The sequence below is a fragment of the Aegilops tauschii genome, chromosome 4, assembly GCF_002575655.3.
Source record: "Aegilops tauschii subsp. strangulata cultivar AL8/78 chromosome 4, Aet v6.0, whole genome shotgun sequence".
Lineage (NCBI taxonomy): Eukaryota > Viridiplantae > Streptophyta > Magnoliopsida > Poales > Poaceae > Aegilops > Aegilops tauschii.
The window spans coordinates 62,834,536-62,841,994 of NC_053038.3; positions in this window are offsets into that span (position 1 = coordinate 62,834,536).

The window sequence follows — 7,459 nt, forward strand, 5'->3', positions numbered from 1 at the left end:
TGGGGTACGACACCTCCGTCCGTACAATGCTTCAAAAGGTGCCATTTGCAAGCTGGCTTGGTAACTGTTGTTGTAAGCGAATTCGGCATACGGCAAACTCTCTTCCCAACTGGATCCATAGGTGAGCACACAGGCTCTTAGCATATCCTCTAGGATTTGATTTACACGTTCCGTTTGTCCATCAGTCTGAGGGTGGTACACTGTACTGAAAGCCAGTTGCGTGCCCAGAGCTTGTTGTAGGTGATCCCAAAATTTGGAGACGAATTGTGTGCCTCGGTCTGATATTATAGTCCTTGGGACTCCATGCAAGCAAACTATACGGGAGAGATAAAGTTTGGCCAGTCTTTGTGTGGAGTAGGTAGTCTTTACGGGAATGAAATGAGCAACCTTGGTTAGTTGGTCTGTGATGACCCATATGGCGTCATTCCCGCGTTGTGATTGGGGTAATCCGACAATGAAGTCCATTCCTATTTCATCCCATTTCCACTCCGGTATCCTATTTGGCTGGAGTAGCCCTGCTGGCTTTTGATGCTCGGCCTTGATGCGCTGACATGAATCGCAACAAGCAATGAATGTGGCTATATCTCTTTTCATACCGTGCCACCAAAATCTTTCCTGAATGTCCTTGTACATTTTGGTTCCTCCAGGATGGATCGAGTATGGAGCGGTGTGGCTTTCGGTTAAGATTTGTTGCTTGAGTTCCTCAATGTTAGGTACGCAAAGTCTGTCTCCGTACCATAAAGTTCCTTCACTGTCTGTGATGAACTCTGAAGCCTTACCAAGGTTCATTTTCTTCTTTATGCCTTCGATGCTGGGATGTCCCTGTTGAGCCTTCTTAATTTGTTCCACCAGGGTGGGTTGTATCTCTAGATTTGATACGGTGCCCTCAGAAACTAACATCATGTTGAGCCTAGTGAACTCTTGCTGAAACTCAGGCCTCAAGTTTTGCGGACCGTCATTGTTCGGGCTGGGGTTTCGACTAAGGGCATCTGCCACTACATTTGCTTTCCCTGGATGGTAGTGAATGCCGACATCATAGTCCTTGACCAATTCCAACCAGCGTCATTGGCGTAAATTTAGCTCTGGCTGTGTGAAGATATATTTGAGGCTCTTATGGTCCGTGTATATTTCACAGCGATTCCCCAACAGAAAGTGCCTCCACTCCTTGAGTGCATGAATAACTGCTGCTAGCTCCAGGTCATGTGTTGGGTAATTTTCCTCATGTTTTCGCAGCTGCCGTGAGGCATATGCGACTACTTTGCCATCCTACATTAGTACACATCCGAGACCTTTTCGGGATGCGTCACAATACACGTCATAACTCTTGTGAATGTCTGGCACAGTTAATACCGGTGCGGTTGTCAGCTTCTTCTTTAGTTCTTGGAAGCTCTGTTCGCATGCTTCCGTCCATACAAATTTCTTGTCCTTCTTGAGCAACTGTGTTATTGGTTTTGCCACAGTGGAGAATCCTTCAATAAATCTTCTGTAATATCCGGCCATTCCTAGGAAACTCCGCACATCTGTAACATTGGCGGGCGGCTTCCAGTCAAGTATGGCTTTGACCTTTTCTGGGTCTACGGCCACGCCTTCTTGGTTCAATATATGGCCCAAGAAACCAACTTGTCTTAACCAAAATTCGCACTTGCTAAATTTGGCGTACAACTGATGTTTCCTCAATTCTCCCAAAACAATTCGGAGATGTTCAGCATGCTCTTCTAGTGTCCTTGAGTATACCAGAATATCGTCGATGAACACCACAACAAACTTGTCCATGAATTTCATGAACAAAAGGCATCACTGTAAACTCGTATAACCCATATCTGGAAGTGAATGCTGTCTTGGGGATATCTTCTGTCCGTACCTTCAATTGGTGATATCCCGATCTCAAATCAATCTTTGAGAATACCTTGGCTTGTGCGAGCTTGTCAAACAAATCATTTATCCGCGGCATCGGATATTTTTTTTTTATGGTGACCACATTGAGGGCTCGATAGTCTATACACAGTCTCAGTGTCCCATCCTTTTTCTTTGCGAACAACACAGGCGAACCCCATGGTGAGGAGCTGGCTCGAATGAATCCTTTGTCCAATAATTCCTTTATCTGCTTCTTCAACTCCACCAATTCTGAGGGTGCAATTCTATAAGGCTTCTTATAGATGGGGGCGGTGCCAGGTGCTAGTTCGATGCTGAACTCTATCTCTCGGTCTGGTGGCATGCCTGGTAGTTCTTCGGGAAATACGTCAGGAAACTCGCATACCACTGGGACTTTTCTCAGTTCTGCAATGTCCACTTTGTTCAGTTTTGGTTGCTGTGATCGTGGCCTTTCTTGAGCGGAAACCCTTATTGTCTTGCCGTGATGGTGAGTGAGAATCACTGTCCGATTGAAACAGTCAATGAATCCTTTGTTGGTGGTCAACCAGTCCATCCCTAAAATGACATCCAGTCCTTTACTTTCCAACACGATGAGATTTGCTTGGAATTGTAGTCCTTTGAACTCAATGACCACTCCTTGGCAGTAACCCTGAGCGATTTGCTTATTTCTGGGGGACTTGATGATCATAGATTTTTCCAAGGGAAGTATCGGAAAACCATGTTGCAAAACAAAACTCTTCGAAACGAACGAATGGGAAGCTCCAGAATCAAACAAAACCGTGGCAGGTACTGTGTTGACAGGGAACGTACCGAGCACGATGTCTGGGGCATTCTGCGCCTCTTCCCTGGTCACATGGTTCAGGTGACCCTTCCTGTGGTTGTTGTTGGGGTTGAAATTGTTGCGCTTGGGGGCTGGATTGTCTCCACCATTGTTTGGCTTGGGTGCCGAGTTCTTTGGCTTTGGGCACTGTTTAGCATAGTGCCCTTCTTGACCACAAGCATAGCAGGTGACCCCAGGACGGTATGTGTACTCCTTATCCCTGGCATGGAACTGTCCGACGGGCCTTGGATCAGTAGTCGTGGATCTCCTTGCTTCTGTTCGTGGAACCTCAGCCTTGCTTCGGTTGTTGCGAGCAAGAGTCGTCTTGTCCCTCTTTCGCTTACGGATATCTTCCAGACTACGGCGCTCATTCTCTAAGGTAATGGCCTTGTCCACCAGAGTTTTAAAGTCCGGAAAGGTGTGTACAATCAGTTGGCATCTTAGTGCTGGTGCCAGGCCGTCCAGGAATTTTTCCATCTTCTTGCTTTCTGTCATGTGCTCGTCGTAGGCATAACGAGACAGCTGGGTAAACTGACCATTGTATTCTGTTACTGACATGCCTCTCTGCTTCAGGTCATCGAACTCTCTCTTCTTGATCTTTAGGATGCTCCTGGGGATGTGTGCCCCACGGAAGCCTTCCTTGAACTCTTCCCAGGTGATGTTGTGTTCACTGGGGTGCATGTGTAGGAAATTTTCCCACCATGCTGCAGCTGCTCCAGTAAGGTAGTGTGGTGCATAAAGCACCTTCTCATGATCTGAACACTGAGCAATGATCAGCTTCCTTTCAATGTCACGAAGCCAATCATCGGCTTCCAGCGGCCTATCGGTGTGAGCCAAAGTTGAGGGGCGAGTCTTCTGTAACTCAGATAACTTGGAATGCTGTTGATAGGGCTCACGGTGGTTTCCCATATAGATGACATGGTTCATCATCTCTTGGTGCTGTTGCTGGCTTTGCTCGAAGAGACGGCATACTTGAGACAGGGCTGCTTCGCTGTCTTGTTGACTGGACTGACCCTGAGTGAAATTGTTGCTAGTCTGTGTCCCGTAAACCTCTTCTGGCTGATTGGGCATGGAGCGAGTCCACGGGCGAGACATTTTTCCAGTCTGGGGTATTATTTTGCAAAACCCATGAGAAAAAAAACTGTGTAGCACAAGGAAAACTTTGCAAAGGCAACAATTTAAAAGATCTCAAGGTTTTCAAGGAAAAATATAAGCGGTTTCGCATGGAGAAAAGACTGCTTAACACAAATCTTACACGCGAAATACAAACACATGATACAGCACTCAGGATGTGCGTACACATTCCTGACATGTTATTTAGGCTAGCGGAGTACTCCGGAAGGCAGCAAACACACCAATACAAACTAGCGTACAGATTAAAACAACACATCATACAAGCAGGCATAACGCGCGGCTACTCGGTGCTCTCAGTCGGAGATGGTGAAGATTTCCTTTCCCTTGCCGATGGCAAGACTCGGCGGTCCAGGAGAATCCACCTCCACCTCCTCTCTAGCTGGCTCCTGGCGCGTAACGCTGCGCTGCGGTGACGGTGCGGGAGCAACGGGCGGCAGAGCGGGTGCGGCAGGCGGTGCGGCTCTGACTGGAGTAGGAGCGATGACTCGGTCGAACTCTTCAGTGGTAGGCAGACGGCGAGCAGTGGCCAAAACGGCCGGTGCATACGAGGCTGAAGACGAGACGAATGTCATAGGCGGTGCCGTGTGGAGAAGCTCCTTCCTGCTGGCAGGACCGCCCCGGACTAAGTCCATGCGGGCATCCACAAGATCGTCTACGAGGTTGTCGAAAGACTCCTCCAGAGCCTTGAGATACTCCATAACCATCTCGATGGCTTCATCTCGCTCTCCCCGATGGCAGGCGAATGCATAGTGACTGGTGTAAGGCACATGGCATGGGAGGTAGCGGTAGCGACGAGTCTTCATCATAGGAAGGATGTCCCGAAGACGAGCTATCGCCTCACGGGCAGCCATCTGCATGGCATGCCTCTCCGTAGGCATGGCCCTTCCCACAAAACGGAAGTGGCGAGCAGCAGAACGTCCTCCCTTGAATTGCACCACAGCTTGGTGCATAGACACGTCATCGCTGAGCTTGTGCTGATAGAGTGTGAACTCCGGGCGAGCTGCTGGCCCGATCGTGAGCTTGGTGATGGAGACGAGGAGCTTGACAAACCCCTCGGGTACGTTCGTGAACACTCGATTCTCACAGCTGCTGCCAGCCATCTACAAAAGTAGGCAAAAATTCTGAGTAGTCATGTCATAAATTTATGATGACCAACAGAAAATAGCTACAATTGCAAAATGCTGAAAAAGCACAAAAGACGCTAATAACCGATTAGCGATCGCACCTAGTGGCTTCCTACAGTCAGCCTGGCTCTGATACCAAGCTTGTCACGACCGGTTTTTTAATAAAATAATTATTGATAGACCAATCCCTTTTACGGACCAGTAAGGAAGAATTCCTTCTCACTGGTAGACAATATCTTGGTCACAAAAGAAAAATACCAGGAGTACTGAATATAATACAAGGTTGAGCGGAGGATGCCCAACAATTTATTACATGCACGCCGCTAAAACAAGACGGCGGATAGGGTGGCATACTACTAACTCACGATAAAGACGGTGGTGGAAATATCACTGCGAAGCGAGTGATATGACTCCTGAAGACTACAGCTCTTCGAGCGTCGGAGTGAGGCTCGAGGAGACTTATTGCGGGTGGCGGAAGCGTATATAATACAAGTGACCAATATCCGGGATCGCACAGGACTGACTGGGACTCCTCTAGGCGTCGGACGCGCTATCAAACTCTTCATCCAAGAGATCGCCTTCGTCAACATCTGGCCAAATCAACAAGCCAGGTGAGTACTATGAAAGTACTCGCAAGACAGTTCGGACAAAAGATATAACAAATGCAAACATGAAGCATGAGAACAATTTAACCAGTGCGATCAGACATAGAAATAATAAATACTGGGTGCCAAGCGAGGGTCTGAATGACTCCTCGAGCGGAAACTGCGAGAATAGTAATACTGGTGCCAAACGAGGGTCTGAATGACTCCTCGAGAGGAAACTGCAAGAATAATAATGCTGGTGCCAAACGAGTGTCTGAATGACTCCTCGAGAGGAAACTGCAAGAATAATAATAATGCCACAGTCGGACGTCTGAGCGACATCACATAAAGGGCTTATAACAGAAAATAAAAGACGAACATGCCACAGTTGGCCGTCTGAGCGACATCACCTAAAGGGCTTATATTTAATGTAAGAAACAAAAAAAATGCCACAGTCGGACGTCTGCGCGACGTCACATAAAGGGCTTATATTTAATGTAAGAAACAAAAACACGCCACAGTCGGACGTCTGCGCGACGTCACATAAAGGGCTTATATTGTAGCTCAATAATACAATAGTTCGGGAACATAAATTATCACAAGTACGAGACAAAATATAAAGTTAGTCCATCCACAGGAATAATAATTTAACTGGATTTACCACTTGAGCTTGTTCACCGGGGACAAGTTTTTCACGCGGATAGATATGGATATACTGATTACACTACTTGATCATGGATACGATGACTTGGAAGGAATTGACTCTGCAGAGTTTGTACTTAACCACAGCCAACGGATTTCAGTAGTCACAGGGACTAGTTCCGTTTACGGTGTTTTGGAAGAAACACGTCTAACCAGTACACACCCAATTCAACATTCCGAAGCCAGGGATCACCCTCAGCAACGTTCAAGAAAACCTTGAGACGGGGAGGCTACAACCTCGCGTAGCATGGGATCAAATTTCTATACGCGCGCTCTAAGGGGGTGCCCCCCCTCTCGGTCCCAACCGGAAACACCCATGCCCCCTGACCGGATGACTGGCTTTAATCCTGGGCCAAGGTACCATCATCCCAGCCCCTCTGTTTGGTGTGTACACGGAAAGAGGTTACCAACTTACTAAACCGCATCCTGGCAAATGAAACATGTGGTAGCACGGAAGGGGGAAAGAACGATAACGTGACTCCGTCCACGTTAGCGTCAGAAATAGTCGGATGACGCAAGGCTGGTATGCTACAACAGTACCACCTTGCTGCCCTTCATGTCACCACATGATTAGGCCATCTCTCATCAGAGATCATCGCAACTATGAAACATGCGGGGGGAAAGAACGATAACGTGACTCCGTCCATGTTAACGTCGGAGAAAGTCGGATGACGCAAGGCTGGTATGCTACAACAGTACCACCTTGCTGCCCTTCATGTCACCACATGATTTGGCCATCTCTCATCAGAGATCATCGCAACTTTGGAACATGCGGGTAGTTGCCTTACAAGCAACGAGGTATTTACCGACACTCATATGCCACGCACAAAACTTTCAAACAAACATGCAAACACCTGTCATATCAAATGTTCAAAACATTCCTGCCTGGTTCGGAGAAGTCGGAGTCTAGCTCGGCGAAGTTCGCGGCTCCGTCACCTCTTCCGGAACCTACGGCAATCACGAAAACGGGCACTAACGTGAAAACCAATGCGTGCACAGAAACTTCTCCAAACAATTTCCAAATAAATCCCATAAAAAACTAGACAAAAATTTAAGAAGGTCAGAAAAGGAATCACTCAAAAATTCCTTTTTATTAAAAAGTTATAAAGGTTTCTGTCCAGGGACCCATCTGTAATGAAACAGAAAAGTCCCAGGGTTTTAACTGAGAAAACAGAAAACGGTTCGACTGGAAATGCGCAAACTCAAGAGGGAAAGCGTATTTG